Below are 17,329 nucleotides of genomic sequence, written 5' to 3' on the forward strand. Positions count from 1 at the left end.
CACTTTTAAAGGTAGGTTAAAGTGAATAGAAAGCGTGCACCGGTAGGAAACCAGAAAAAGAGGAGGTGAGTCCGCTTGATTCGCTTAAGTACCAAGCTCTTCCGGATCCAATCCTAGACATGCACACCACCATTGCCACACTCTAACATCTCGTATAATTTTGAGAAAATCGTTTGATTATGTCCGTCTTAAGAAAATGTTTAAGTTGAAAATGTTTGTTTAAAATATTTATTTCCTTGGAAAAACATTTACTTTATGGAAACTTTAAGCGTCATCGTGATCTTTTAAAAATCAAGTAGTTTTATAAAACGAACCCTAGTGCTAACCAATTTAATAATCCCCAAAATAAAAATAATTAAAAAGAGCGGCCTTATTACAACTTTAAACATAATAAAAATAAAATAATCCAAATTAAATGCTAAACTTATTTAAAATTGGCAATCCATCTTCATGGCCACTCTGAATCTCGCCCAGCTCCAAGTCCACCAACTAGGGCTCACCTGCAAGGAGGGAAGAGGAAGGGGGTGAGTTTGGAAAACTCAGTGTATACAGAAACCCATCCAAAGCCCAATTCAGCTCGAGCCCATTGGGCCTAAGCCCTATTCAGATAACAGTACACAGTAGGCCGAAGCCCTTTTCAGAATACAGTAGGAAGGCCTTAGCCCCTTTTACATAACAGTGTGGCCCATAGGCCCAGTTTAGTAACATGAGTATCAATGAAATAATGAATGCAAGCCCATCTGGGAGACTACTCAACCCACCAACCGCTACACCGCCTGCATCAGCCCTACACACCATGTGGGAATATCTCAACCCACCCAAATTTACACACCACAGTTAAAGAACGCTGCTCAAATTTCAATCAGTTGAGGCAAAGCCTCCAGTACGTGGATGAACCACTTTCAGTACTTCCTCCATTAATACCCCAACTGTAATATCCTGATTTTGGGCCTAGTCGGAATAGTGGTTTCGTGACCACAAAATCCGATATAGAAATAATTATTTTATGATTATTTTAAGGTCTATGATATGATTGCATGATTGTGTGAAAATTTCGTGAAGAAATTTTATGCATAAAGTGCTTAATTTGAAATTTGGGACTAAATTGAATAAATTGCAAAACTTGTGTTCTAGAAGTATTTTGCATAAAATTGAATTAGATTATTAATTAGAGGTCCTTAAAGAGTAATTTTACCAATTTCTAAGTCTATGGACAAAAATTAGGACATGGAAGGAATTTTTGGAAAGTTTAGTAGTAAGGGCATTTTGGTCATTTAGGGGTAAAATGAATTAAAATACAAAATTAAAAGCCAATTTTGCTCATCTTCAACCCCATGGCCGAATATAGCAAGGAGAAACCATGGCTAGGGTTTTTCAAGCTTCCAAGCTCGATTGTAAGTCCGTTCTAGCCTCGTTTTTAATGATTTTTACGTTTTTGGAGTCCCGGTAGCTCGATTTAGCTTATGCTAGCAATAATTTAACCTAGGGTTTATATTTGGAAAAATACCCATAGGTGAAATTTGTGTATTTTGGTGTTTTATGATAGAATATGAGGTTTTAAATTATGTTAGACAACTTGTGCTACTCGGTTTTAAGTGAAAACGAGCAAAGGGCTTAATCGGTAAAAATACCTAATAGTCATAAGTACATGTTAGAGTGAGAATTTGATGTTGCCATAGAAGGAAAAATGATCAGCATGTCATAAAACATAAGAAAATAGGCTGAATTTTAATTTACGAGCTTTGGGGCAAAAGTGTAAATATGCAAAAGTTTAGGGGCAAAATTGTAATTTTTCCAAAATATGATTTTGGGTCAATTTGAATAATGTGAGTCCTAATTAGACTATATTTTAAATGATAGAGCAAGGAAAACTGAAATTCGGGCTAAAATGGGGAAAATACCAAGTGGTGGACGAAATGGTAAAATAGCCATTTTAGCATACGAGGTAAGTTCATATGTAAATGTTGGTAACATAGTTATTATTTTAAATGTTTTAATGTTTTTAAATGATATGATAATTATTATGAAATATTATACTTGTGATAATTGTTTGATAATATGTCAAATTATGTGATATACTTGGAAAATGTGAAATACTACCGAGTATCGATATCGGCATTCCGTAGAAGATGGTTGAGACACATGATTGGGAAAAAGGTCCCGTTGAACCTCAGGAATGGATTAGGATACAAGTGACATGTCACTAGGATGGTTGAGCATCCGAACTCGTTGAGTTGAGTCCGAGTTCACTTATGGATGCGAATGTCCGAACTCGTTGAGTTGAGTCCGAGTTCATGAGATGTAACTAGGCATCCGAACTCGTTGAGTTGAGTCCGAGTTCACTTATGGGCGGGTTACATGGTAGCTTGGCTACATATGTGGCACTTATGTGCAAACTTTCCATGTATCCGAATTATATTCCGATGTGTTCAACGGGTAAAGTTCTACTCAAATGGAGGAATACTCAAGATGAAAGGGACGATTGGTAAGTGTTGTGAAATGGATACTTTGAACAGGTATGTACTTAACCCTCGGGTTGAAAACTCGATATAACAACAATATGGTAAGATGTTAAATGAAAAGGTGATATGAATGTCTTGGTGATGATTATGCAAATGATGTTTTATGTTTGCTTATATGGTTATGTTACTTGCTATTTGCATGTGAGCTTACTAAGCATTTATGCTTACTCCTCCTTTTCATTCCTTGTAGTGTTGACAAGCCAGCTCGGAAATCGGAAGCGGTCGGAGGCACGCCACACTATCCGTATACCATCTTGGCATAATGGCTTGTATATTTTGAGTATGGCATGTATAGCATTATAATCATTTTATATGTATGGTCTTATGATATGGTTATTGAGTGGTATGGAAATAGAAATGCTTGGTAATGATTAGCCATTGGAATGGCTAATCATGATCATATTTGGTATTATGTATGTCAAATTGCTAGCTAATCCATGGAAACCATGAAATAGGTAAAATTTACCATAAAATAGATTCAGACAGCAGCAGTGACGTGAGTTTGAAAATCACTAAAAATAGTAGAAATGGAATTAAATAATGAATAAGTTATGGAATCGAAGCTTGATGAGTCTATTTTCATATGGAATAAGCGAAACAGGTATATGAGCTATATTTTATGAGATGTTTAAATTTTTGTGAAACAGGGCCAGAGCGATTTCTGGATCCCCTGTTCTGACTTTGGAAATTCACCATAAATTTTACAAAGATAATTAGAAGTCATGCTTTATATGTACAGATTCCTTATTGAGTCTAGTTTTATTAGAGACAAACGGCATAGTCATTGAAGGTCTGTATAGGGAGATATCTGATTCGTAATACACAGAGGTCAGAGTAGTTGAACCCTGAAATAGGGGAGATTTTAACTAATAAACTGTACTAATTGGCCCAACAAAAACTTCTAGAAAAAAATTAGTAGATATATATATGAGTCTAGTTTCAGGAAAAATTTACGGAATTGGATTTCGAGTTTTGTAACTCGAGATATGATTTTTAAAGTGACTGTGATGCAGTTAGCCAGCTTGTCTGGAAATTTTAAAATGAATTGTATGAGCTGTTTAATTAATGAATTAAGTCCGTTAACACCTCGTGTTCGACTCAAAACAACGGTCTTGGGTACGGGTGTTACATTTAGTGGTATCGAGCAGGTTTAGTCGGTTCTCGGACTAACCTAGCATGTGTAAAAGTTTAGCTATACATGCCACCGATGCGTGATAGTGTGATGTCTTCCGACGCGTATAAGTACCGTCTTATTTAGACAGGTACTCTCCAACCGAGCTGCGCCAACCATGTTCAATGTTAAGTAAAGGTATTTGAGTAAAATTATGATTATGATAAGTCTCGGTTCAGAAAAGTATGAATAAAGGTTTATGATACATATGTGATAATATGTGAGATGAAAGTTCATGTTGTGATAAATATTCATATTTGCTTAATGCTCATATGATGTAGTGTATGTGGCTTACTTGATAAGATGAACGGAATAAATAGAAAGTAGTAGAGGTATGAATAAAGGTCATAATATTATGATACTGAATGAAAATGTCCTTGTCTTGATTGGATGTCGAATGTTGATGAATGTTAATGGTATATAATTTTATGAGGTAAAGGATTATAATGAAATGAACTTATCTATGTTAAATTGTTGTTGAATTGTATGATTGTAATGATATGTACATGATGATGCACGAAACGAAAGTTGTGATTGTGATGCAAATATCTATGTTTGTTTGGCCTTATATAATGTCATGAGCATGAATTAATTTAAATAAATGAATGGATAAGTAAAGCTGTCTAGAAAACATAGAATGTATGCATAAGTATATTGTCTAAATGGGACAATAGGAAAATTGGTGTAAGGCAACATGAATGAATGACATGATTTTGATGATGTTACTATGATGATGGAAGTTGTGTCATATGTGTATGTATAAGAAAGTTGAGTCAGAGGTCCTACAACCCTCCCCCTTACCAAAGTGGTACTTATAATGGAATTTCATGAGATTTGTATTGAATAAGTTTTCGGTTGAGAACCCAAAGAGTTCAAATGATAGAATAATTATAAGTATGATCCGAGATTGAAAATGAGCTGATAAGTAAAGTCGAGCAGAAAGTATCGATTGATATAAAGATTATTGGAATTATGCATCGTCCAGTTAGAGAAGGAATTCTCTTTGGTAAATCAAAATTTATTCAGAATCGACATTCTTTAGTGAATGATTTAATATGAAATTTGTGACGGCAGAACTAGTTGGGGAAATGATATTTCAAATGTGAATTATCCGAGTGTGTGAGTTATGACCGGACAGATTTAGCAATCTCTTTTGAGATGTTCTATGTGTTCACCCGTTCTCGTAAATATTTCTATGGCTATTGATCTTCGAAGAAATTCTTGTTATATGGGAATGTCTTCTAATTAGGTGTTGGATGAAAGCATTGGTAGTCTGATTGGTTTATAATTTATATTGCTCTATTTCATCGGGTATTCTATTTCATTTAAATCGATAAGAATTGATGAGAGAATTCATATGATATTATGATTATGTTTCTTCTACTTGATGCTTCATCGATATATATGTATGGGAAGATATATTGATCTTGTTATATTTGATTTGATGGGATTAAATGATGTTTTCTTTTGGACTTTCTTTCTTTGAAGAATTATCGGTATTCGTATTTTCTCTATGAATTTGGTTTTCGATTCTCGGCATAGTATCGTATCTTGGGTTTCTTAATCCGGATCTCTTTATTCGGATTTCTTTATTCGGTTTTCTATCTTGGATTTCCTTATTCGGTTTTCTTGTTATCTTTGTTCCATAATTTGTCAATTATGACTCATGTTCAAGTCGTTCTTCACTCGTGATAATCATGTCAAATATGACTATACTTCTAATTTGATCTTGGTAATGTGGTGATTTTAGTATTGGGATTTTTCTAATTTATGTGTAAGGATTTGACATCGTAAAGGCATAGGTGATAAAAGCGCGAGTTTGATCGGTATGGTAAATTATTTATTTGAAAGATTTCATGTGACAATTATGTCAGGATTATTTTTCCCAAGTTTGATAATAGAATTTCATTTTGTACGGATCAAAGAGTAAATAGTTTGAACGAGAAGTGTATATTTAATAGAAAGAGTTGAATATTAGTTTAAGTCACTACGAATGATAAGGTTTCCATCTTGTAAAAGCTGAAAAGTTTATTACATGTTGACAGAGTTCGGATAGATGAGAATATTGGTAACCGAAGCGTCTGAACTAGACTAGTCTACATTGAGCAAAGACTTCCTGACTTTCAGTAATGTATTGTTGTATGAATTGTGATGTGTTTCAAGACAGTGAGGTAATGTGATAGTTTAGAGCATCCGATGTTACATAAAATCGGAGTTGTTAAAGGGGTTAAAGCCGAGCATTGGGATCTATCAAAATTATCCTTGTCAATGTTGATATTGGGATGGAAATGAGAAGGATTATTCTTGAGGCCATATCAGAATTATTTCTATGGCGGAAAGAGGAAAATGTGATGTATCCTATTGTTAAATGTTTGGCGAGATCTATAAATCACATCTGTATTGAATGAATTCCTACTCATCAGATTCATGGAATTTCAGGTCTCTTTGATTGTTGGATTTCTTGGAATTCCGGTCTCCATTAAATCAAGTTGAGATCCGGTTTTATGTCATGATATCATGGGAAATTGAGAAGGGTTGAAAATTTAAGAACAGTTGAGAGTTGAGGCGTAAGCTTTTAGATCATATGAGAAATTGAAGAGATGTATTGGAGGTATAGTCTAAGTGCAAGTTCTTGGCACCAAATATGAGATTAAAAGTGAAGACCACTTTTTCGGTAAGATTTTCGGGACGAAAATCCTCGAAGGGGAGAGTTGTAATATCGATTTTGGGCCTAGTCGGAATAGTGGTTTCGTGACCACAAAATCCGATATAGAAATAATTATTTTATGATTATTTTAAGGTCTATGATATGATTGCATGATTGTGTGAAAATTTCGTGAAGAAATTTTATGCATAAAGTGCTTAATTTGAAATTTGGGACTAAATTGAATAAATTGCAAAACTTGTGTTCTAGAAGTATTTTGCATAAAATTGAATTAGATTATTAATTAGAGGTCCTTAAAGAGTAATTTTACCAATTTCTAAGTCTATGGACAAAAATTAGGACATGGAAGGAATTTTTGGAAAGTTTAGTAGTAAGGGCATTTTGGTCATTTAGGGGTAAAATGAATTAAAATACAAAATTAAAAGCCAAATTTGCTCATCTTCAACCCCATGGCCGAATATAGCAAGGAGAAACCATGGCTAGGGTTTTCAAGCTTCCAAGCTCGATTGTAAGTCCGTTCTAGCCTCGTTTTTAATGATTTTTACGTTTTGGAGTCCCCTAGCTCGATTTAGCTTATGCTAGCAATAATTTAACCTAGGGTTTATATTTGGAAAAATACCCATAGGTGAAATTTGTGTATTTTGGTGTTTTATGATAGAATATGAGGTTTTAAATTATGTTAGACAACTTGTGCTACTCGGTTTTAAGTGAAAACGAGCAAAAGGGCTTAATCGGTAAAAATACCTAATAGTCATAAGTACATGTTAGAGTGAGAATTTGATGTTGCCATAGAAGGAAAAATGATCAGCATGTCATAAAACATAAGAAAATAGGCTGAATTTTAATTTACGAGCTTTGGGGCAAAAGTGTAAATATGCAAAAGTTTAGGGGCAAAATTGTAATTTTTCCAAAATATGATTTTGGGTCAATTTGAATAATGTGAGTCCTAATTAGACTATATTTTAAATGATAGAGCAAGGAAAACTGAAATTGGGCTAAAATGGGGAAAATACCAAGTGGTGGACGAAATGGTAAAATAGCCATTTTAGCATACGAGGTAAGTTCATATGTAAATGTTGGTAACATAGTTATTATTTTAAATGTTTTAATGTTTTTAAATGATATGATAATTATTATGAAATATTATACTTGTGATAATTGTTTGATAATATGTCAAATTATGTGATATACTTGGAAAATGTGAAATACTACCGAGTATCGGTATCGGCATTCCGTAGAAGATGGTTGAGACACATGATTGGGAAAAAGGTCCCGTTGAACCTCAGGAATGGATTAGGATACAAGTGACATGTCACTAGGATGGTTGAGCATCCGAACTCGTTGAGTTGAGTCCGAGTTCACTTATGGATGCGAATGTCCGAACTCGTTGAGTTGAGTCCGAGTTCATGAGATGTAACTAGGCATCCGAACTCGTTGAGTTGAGTCCGAGTTCACTTATGGATGCGAACCCGAGCTCGTTGAGTTGAGTCCGAGTTCACTTATGGGCGGGTTACATGGTAGCTTGGCTACATATGTGGCACTTATGTGCAAACTTTCCATGTATCCGAATTATATTCCGATGTGTTCAACGGGTAAAGTTCTACTCAAATGGAGGAATACTCAAGATGAAAGGGACGTATTGGTAAGTGTTGTGAAATGGATACTTTGAACAGGTATGTACTTAACCCTCGGGTTGAAAACTCGATATAACAACAATATGGTAAGATGTTAAATGAAAAGGTGATATGAATGTCTTGGTGATGATTATGCAAATGATGTTTTATGTTTGCTTATATGGTTATGTTACTTGCTATTTGCATGTGAGCTTACTAAGCATTTATGCTTACTCCTCCTTTTCATTCCTTGTAGTGTTGACAAGCCAGCTCGGAAATCGGAAGCGGTCGGAGGCACGCTCACACTATCCGTATACCATCTTGGCATAATGGCTTGTATATTTTGAGTATGGCATGTATAGCATTATAATCATTTTATATGTATGGTCTTATGATATGGTTATTGAGTGGTATGGAAATAGAAATGCTTGGTAATGATTAGCCATTGGAATGGCTAATCATGATCATATTTGGTATTATGTATGTCAAATTGCTAGCTAATCCATGGAAACCATGAAATAGGTAAAATTTACCATAAAATAGATTCAGACAGCAGCAGTGACGTGAGTTTGAAAAATCACTAAAAATAGTAGAAATGGAATTAAATAATGAATAAGTTATGGAATCGAAGCTTGATGAGTCTATTTTCATATGGAATAAGCGAAACAGGTATATGAGCTATATTTTATGAGATGTTTAAATTTTTGTGAAACAGGGCCAGAGCGATTTCTGGATCCCCTGTTCTGACTTTGGAAATTCACCATAAATTTTACAAAGATAATTAGAAGTCATGCTTTATATGTACAGATTCCTTATTGAGTCTAGTTTTATTAGAGACAAACGGCATAGTCATTGAAGGTCTGTATAGGGAGATATCTGATTCGTAATACACAGAGGTCAGAGTAGTTGAACCCTGAAATAGGGGAGATTTTAACTAATAAACTGTACTAATTGGCCCAACAAAAACTTCTAGAAAAAAATTAGTAGATATATATATGAGTCTAGTTTCAGGAAAAATTTACGGAATTGGATTTGAGTTTTGTAACTCGAGATATGATTTTAAAGTGACTGTGATGCAGTTAGCCAGCTTGTCGGAAATTTTAAAATGAATTGTATGAGTTGTTTAATTAATGAATTAAGTCCGTTAACACCTCGTGTTCGACTCCGGCAACGGTCTTGGGTACGGGGTGTTACACCAACCCCATGCAACAGATATTAATAAAAGCATATCATGTAAAATACAACATTGATCAATCATGCAGTTCAGCCAATTTAAAACCCTAGGGGTATATCGGTAATTTTGCTCTTTAGGGTAATTTGGTAATTTTGCTCTTTAGGGTAATTTCGGTATCTCACGCTCCTGCACAAGCTAATTCAGTAATTTTATCAGTTTTATGCAATTTGATTCCACCATCTACCTAATGAGCTAATTTGCCCATCTCTTACCCATATTGGTCCAGTAAGCCCATTGGGCCCAGTTTTGGCCCATCAAGCCCCTATTTCAAATACGCTAAAGCATCACGCTGAACGTGCTTACCACCTTGCAGTGCCAGATCTAACAATTCCTCTATGACTTGAGAGCATTCACATACTTACATGACCATGAAATGCCTAATTTGGCATTTCACTTTTCTTAATTGAACTAAGAAAGGGTGTTGAGACACACCGATTCATGACGATCGCTTCGAGATCCCTTCGATGTCCTACAATTTATTAGCACAGTTCTTATTTACAAACCATAATCACTAAACCCCAAAACTTACTTATCCATGATCGAACCATATCCCTAAAAACCTTTGAAACCTTACCTTTTGCCAAAATCGATAGTTAGCTCGAATCGATTGCTCCAATGAACCACGCCTTAGATTCAACGCTTAAGAAGACTCTAGTCACCGAAAGAAAACATCGAGTTAAAGACTCTTAGAGCCATATGCCCAAATCGACAGCCTCCCTAATTTTAGGGACTTGCTTTTCTTAACTTTGCAAAATAAGAACAGATCCGAGATGATACGTACTTACCCTTACTCCCACTTGATTTCCACGCAATCTAGTGTAGATTTATCTATCAAACGACGGTAGAACTCGATTCCCCAAAGTCTTGAAGTTTCACTATAAGCCCCCAAATCTATGGTTTTCGGCTTTGTGTGATGAAGAAGATGATAATGTGGGGCTACAACCTTGAAATAGAATTGCGGTCAAAGATCTAGGATTAAGAAAAGATAATTGCAAATTAATAAAAACAAAAGAACATAGGAGAACCTGGCTTTGAAGAAATCGGCACAAGCAATGATCACAGGATTTCGGCTTTCATGGATTCGGCAAAGTATTGATGAATAGCAGATATGATGAATAGTTTTGAAGAAGAAGAAAGAAAAATAGAAGAAGAGGAATAGGGAGGTGGTAGTTTGGCTAGAGAGGAAAAAGAGAGGAAAAACAACCCTAAGGTGTTAAAGCAGAAGAAAACGGCACCACTCAATACCCTAAGTGCGAAATACTAACAACATAGCCCCTGCCGATTTTTCCCTCTTCAATTCCCATAATTCGGCCAACTCCTAGCCTCATCCAAATCCTTAAATCTCTCCCTTATCCCTCCTTAATCCAAGCATTTAAACTGATCCAACTCTCCTTTAGCAGAATCGACCTGAACTCCAACACTTACCCCTCCTGCACTAAAAAAATAAATGCATCTATTTGCCAACACAGGGAATCGATCCCTTGCCTTCCCAAGGCTCCACACGCCACTTTTCTAGGAGCCTAGTGGCGTCACCCTTGCCACTTAACCAAGGCTCTTTTTGTGATGCAATTTACCCATCACTCCACTTAAGGCCACTTAGCCAGAACCCCTAACTCCTAAGTCTAAAATTCCAAAAATTCAACTGGGTTTTGGCCAACTCATGGGCCTTCTATAAGCCCATTTACCTACTCAAAATACTAATTCCACATCCAAATACAAAATTTTAAAAATCTTTACAAAATATTGAAAATTGCGAATAAACCCGAAAATCAGGATGTTACAACCACACTCCAAACTATTTCATCTCCAAACCAACCCTATACATGCCATACAAACCAAAATTTACATTGCACGAACTACCGAATTAAACTGGATAGTGTAGCTTAATGTGTTGATCCAATCTCCCGACTACACGTTAATTTACAAGAACATTAAAAAACACGAGTAAGCTTAATAAAGCTTAGTAAGTTCAATAGGTTAAACATTGATCTTACTAAAATTAATTAATAAATTAATTTGTAAATAAATCATACATTTTTCCCCATCAAATGCAATATAAATCAATAAACACACTTCCTTCATATCAATACCAATAATAATCTATAAATCTTTCAATTCAATTACATAAGTCTTTTACCATTTCTTACTAAATTGAAGAACAGCTTATGGATATGAGTACATTGCTTTCTTTGTGCCATAGTCCAACTATGGTCTTACATATGCATTGCCATGGCCCCGCCATGGTTTTACATTCGTAGTGCCATAACCCAGTTATGATCTTATTACCAAAATGCCATAGCCTAGCTACGGTATTACATATAAACACTGTCATGGTCCAACCATGGTCTTACATTCATAGTGCCATAACCCAGTTATGGTCTTATCCGTCAATTCATCCGTTACATTAATGTCATAGCCCAGCTATGGTCTTATATATAAATACTGCCATGGTCCAGCCGTTGTCTTATCTGTCAATTCATTCTTTGCCACGGAACGATCATACTCAATCCTGTGTTCTACTCATTTAAAACATTCAATTCAATTTTCATACTTTTACCATAATCTTAATTTTAACAACAAAATATGAATAAATACATTATACCATTCTTACATTAACAAATAATTATGAAAGTCTAACCATATGAACATACTTGGGGTAGATTTGTAGAATTTGTAGTGGTTCAGAGACTATTCTGTTAATTTCAATTCTAATTCACTTCACAATTTATAGCCCTCAATTTTTGAAATTACACAATTATCCCAACTTTTACAATTTTTACAATTTATTCCCTTACCAATTAACCCATCAAATGAGCTAATTTTTCTCAATTAACAATTTACCTAATTATTCTAAGCTATTACACAGCCTTTAATAAACAGAATTTAATACCAAACCCTAAGATTTAATATTTTTCTCAATTTGATCGTAAAATCAATTTCTATTGAAATTACTTGATAAAATCATCATATAACAAAATTAAAGCGTCAAATCCATGTTAATTCATCATAAACATTCAACACTCATCAATGGTAACTTTTAAAATTACCCATAAAATCAAAAACTAATGAAATAGACAATTGGACCTAATTGTAAAAATCTTTAAAACACAAAAATTTCAAGAAAAGAGCAAGAATTGAACTCACTTATAGCAAAATAGAAAAACTAGCTTCTTAAGGGTTCTTCAATGGTATTTCTTTGGCTTAGAATTATGAAGAGATTCTCTAGAACTCTCTTTTTATTTTAATTTGTAAGTTAAAATTTTCCATTTTCTAGTTTTGCCCTTATTTCACCTGATTCTTTGATTTTTCTCTGCCTATGCCACCCAAGCCATCATCTTTGGGCTAATTTGCCTTTTAAGTCCTCCGACATTTAACACTTGAGCTATTTAGTCATTTTAGCAAAAGTTTCACCTTTTTCAATTTAGTCCTTTTTAATTAATTAACTATCAAAACTTTAAAATTTTCTAACGAAACTTTAACACTAACTCAATGACACTCCATAAATATTTATAAAAATATTTACAGCACATTTTATGAAATCGAGGTCTCAATCCCTCGTTTTCAAAACCATTTTACCTAATAAATTCTTCTAAATCAAAAATTACTAATTCAAAAGTCTTCTAAAATGATACTTGACTCACAAATAATAATTAAATAATAAAATTTTTGAACTCACTCGTCAGATTTAGTGATCTCGAATCATTGTTTCCGACACCACTGAAAATTGGGTTGTTACAGATTTTATGTGAAATTATTGCAAATGTGGGTTGTTTTGTGTACCATGAATATTTTTCTAATGATAATTGACATTAATAATGGTTAATTTGCATATTTTAGGCTCAGGCACTTAATTGAATAAAAGTATTAATGTTAGGGGCAATTTTGTAAAAATGACTAAATTGCATAAATACATTATTTTACTGTCTAAATTAATAGATTGAATAGAATTATTAAATTAGATCAAGACCGAGTGGAAAATCGTTAAGAATGAAAAATTACCAAAATGCCCCTAAACTTTGTCATTTCTGTAATTTAGCTAGGTAAGCTCGTAACTTGGTTAGTTCAATTAATTATTATTTCGATAAATTATTGTTTATTTGTGTATATATGTGAATCAAATTTGTCAGCTTGAAGGAAATGAATAAGACCATGGTTGAAAGACACTATTGCAATACAACATAAAAATGTACAAGACCATGGTTGGTCCATGGCAATGTTTATGTAAGACCACAGCGAGGCTATGGCAATTTTTTAGACGAAGGACAATGGTTCGACCATGGTAGTGTATATATATATGTAAAACCTAGCTAGGCTATGAAATTCTAATGATAAGACCATAACCAGGTTATGGCAATGCATATGTAAGGCCATAGTTGGACTATGGCACGATATGAAATATGTACCAAGGTTTTAATCGTCTTTATAGTGTTCATCGAATATGAAAAGGGATGGCTTCTACCTTCGTTTAGCACACTTGTGTGAGCTCCGATAAGGGTTCCGATTGACTTCATTACGACAAATATAGAAAGGTATGATGTACCAATGATCAAAGTATGAATATTCATGATTATGAAATGTATGATTTAAGTGATGTTATGCTTATGTACCATATCTTAACATGTGATGATATTGTTAAGCTATGTTTAATCACTAGCTTGTGACTGTGGTAAATTTTATGTTTATGTCTTTTGTGTTATGCAAATGAAATGGCAAGTGTTCAATATGAACCAAGACATGTATGTATGAAACTTATTGAAATGGTGATACATGGAAAACATGATATGTTATGAAGGATGGTAAATCCAATTGGATCATGCTCAAGTATAATGGCTATCTATGTTAAGTTCACATGAAATATATTCAATTATGCTAACATGTGTTGTTGTTGGTTCTTAGGCTTGTGTTAAGTTTATGATTGAATTATATCATGTTTAATCTTAATGAAATACATTGAAATGGTAAGTGCTCAATTGGTAACGTGCTTATGTCCATGAAAAGGTTGAATAAATCAAAGTATGTAATTTCTTATGTAATGGTTGATTATGTAGTTGATTCCAAAAGAGCTATGTTTAAATGCACTAGCTTGTATGGTTGATGTTATGCTTATAACTTGTGTGTTATGCATATGAAATGGGTGAGGAATGTAACAGTCCAGTTTTGACCCTAGTTAGAATAGTGGTTTTGGGACCACAAATTTGAGTCTGAAAAATATTTTAATATTAATTTCTGTGTCTATGATACGTAAATTGATATGTGTGAAAGTTTTGTGTGAAAATTTAAGTGTTTATGTGCTTAATTTGCAAAAAGGACGTAATCGCATAAAATATAAAAGTTGTGTGCTAGATGTTTAAGTGCTTATTTGAGTTGGCTTTCTAGAGTAAAGGTCCTTATGTGGTTATTTGACCATTGGAAGTTTGAATGGACATAAAAGGACATGTGTTACGTGAAATTATAATGGTTTAATAAAGGTTATAATGGTCAAATGTTTAATAAAGTAATATATGTTATAACAAAACATGAAAATAGGCATTATATACCTTGTTTGTACCGAAAATCAAAGAAGAAAAAGAAAAGATCAAGAGTTCTATGGTTCGACTAGTTGAAAGCTTAAATCGGGTATGTTTTTGCTTCAGTTTTTGATAATTTCTATGTTTTTGTGATAGTTGTTAAATGTACTATAAAGCCCATGTCTCAATTTCTGATTTTTTTTTATGATTTAAAAATGTGTCATGGATGAATTCATGAGTTTTGTGTTGTTAAATGGTGAAATATGAAAGCTTGATGTTGAGTTTACATGTTTTGTCTTTGGATTTTAGTTGGATTTGAGCAAATTTGGGCTAATTTGTGAAAATTTTATTTTGAGAGACTAAAATGTGAAATAAATGAAATGTGTGGACTAGTATGAGTACTAGGAGAATTCGGCCAAGCATAAGTATATGCAAATTATATGTATTTTGTGATTTTGTAAATTAGGGACTAAAGTGTCAAAATGTGAAAATATGAAGGTTAAATTGTAAAATGCCCTAAACATGTGTTTGTAGATTGAATTGTATTAATTGATGAATAAAAGGGTTAATTTTGAAAACCTATAGATCAAGAAAGGAGGAATTCAGACTTAGATCGAGGAAAGTCGAAGGTTATCGAGTAGATAGTCCGAGTAGACAAATTTCGAGTACTAGGTAAGTTCGTACTTAAAATGTGATGTTAATTAAGTTTTGATGCCTTTTATTCTACATGAGTTATATATAATTGAATTGGAAATATGGTGATGAATCGGAAGCTTTGGAAGTAAGTGTGCCATTTAAACTAGCTCCGGCACTAAGTGTGCGGTTTATCTAGCTTTGACTACTTGAGGCACTAAGTGTGCAATACGAACTTAGTCTTGGTTATTTGAGATGGCACTAAGTGTGCGAAATATTTAGCTTCGGCTAACCTTATAGCACTAAGTGTGCTGATGTGTAAAACACGAATAACTTATAGAAAGTCTTATAACATTCATCATGAGGTAAGTACAAAAGTGAATAAGTATGGGAAGTTTCAGGTATGTATAATACCTAAGTGATAGATGATGTTATGTATATGAATCATTGAGTTGATATAGTTATATGGATTGAAATTGTGCAAATACTCATAGGTTATCATATTATGTTTATATGCTATGAATGTTTTGTGTATGAGCTTACTAAGCTTTTCAAAGCTTACTCTGTGTGATTACTATCTGTTTTACAGTTACCGTAGCTACTGAAGGCTCAGGGATAGTCGAGGATCCTCACCATACTATCGATCTCATTTTGGTACTTTTGAAAATGTAAATATTTGAAATATGGCATGTATAGGCTAGTAGTTGTGAAGTATGTTTTGTGATGTATATAGTTAGCCATGAGATTTGGCTAATTTGTGTTTGAACTCATATTTGATAATAGCTTATGATATGTGATGTTAATTTGCAACTATGGTATGTCTTAATTAGATAAAGAAGAAGGTAAGTTTGATGAGTTCTTGGTATGAGAATGAATGACGTATGTTTTAGAATAAAGAATGGTTGATTGGGTTGTACATATATGTTTGTTTCCTTGTTGTAGGTTGACCCATAATGGGTGGCAAGATGGCTTAAACCAAGCCTGCATTGTGCCACACGATCATGGGACACGGGCGTGGCTTGTGGCTGTGTAAGAAAAATAGTATTCTATTAAGAATCACACGGCCTTGACACATGGGCATGTCATATGCCCGTGGGCTAAAGTCAGTAGCTAGCTAAATATCACACGACCTTAGCACATGGGCGTGCCTATTGGTCATGGGTGAAAGTCGGTATGGTTACCCTGATTTGGCACGGCTGGTTCACATGGGTGTGTCTGATACCCGTGTAAGGCACACGGTCTAGTCACACGGGCGTGTTACCTTAACAAAATAGAAAAATTTCCTTGGTGTTGAAAGTTGTGAACATGTTCGGTTTAGTCCCGACCTCTTCCTAATGCATGTTTAAGGTCTCATTGACCTAAGAAAGGGACTTATGTTGATGTTTGACTATGATGCTATGATGTTTTTGAAATGAATGCGAAGTGTTTTGATATGTTTGGTAATGCCACTTAACCATATTCCGACGATGGATATGAGTTAGGGGTGTTTCATTTGATTGGCATCAGAGCCATGGTTTAGTCGGTTCTAGGACTATCACAGCGTATGTGAATCTAGCTATACATGCCATATATCTGAACCTGTGATACTGTGATGACTCCTGACATTAAAATGTGCTTTTATATAGCAAATGGATACGGGTTAGGGGTGTTTTGAGGAAAGGTAATGAAATGGTAAATTCATAGTTGAAATTAAATTTGAAGAAAAGAGAGTAATGAATTTGAAAGATGTATTATATGTGAGAAATTTACATATGCTATGGAAGAATATACCTATATCATGGATAAATACACTAAGTCGGGAATTGATAATGTGGTTTCGGCTTATGATAAGCATTGGGAACAGAATGAAAAGAGAGTAAATTGAAAAGTGTATAATCTTATAGAAAGGTTGTTGATTATCTATTAAGTCCCATAAAATCCTATCATGTTATGAATGATAAATATATGCGACATTAATGAACTTACTCATTTGTGAATTGTGATC

At 34.0% G+C, this 17,329-nt stretch overlaps 1 long non-coding RNA gene across 1 annotated transcript in view; it reads right to left on the bottom strand.

The window, feature by feature from the left end:
* Nucleotides 1-329: 329 nt before the first annotated feature.
* The window catches only part of LOC128283517 (uncharacterized), a 91,374-nt gene continuing 74,374 nt past the window's right edge, over nt 330-17,329 (bottom strand). Inside the window, exon 2 of the long non-coding RNA XR_008273877.1 lies at nt 330-500. This is a non-coding gene — a long non-coding RNA (uncharacterized LOC128283517). The remainder of the gene's footprint in view (nt 501-17,329) is intronic.

This window comes from Gossypium arboreum, chromosome 11, assembly GCF_025698485.1.
Source record: "Gossypium arboreum isolate Shixiya-1 chromosome 11, ASM2569848v2, whole genome shotgun sequence".
Lineage (NCBI taxonomy): Eukaryota > Viridiplantae > Streptophyta > Magnoliopsida > Malvales > Malvaceae > Gossypium > Gossypium arboreum.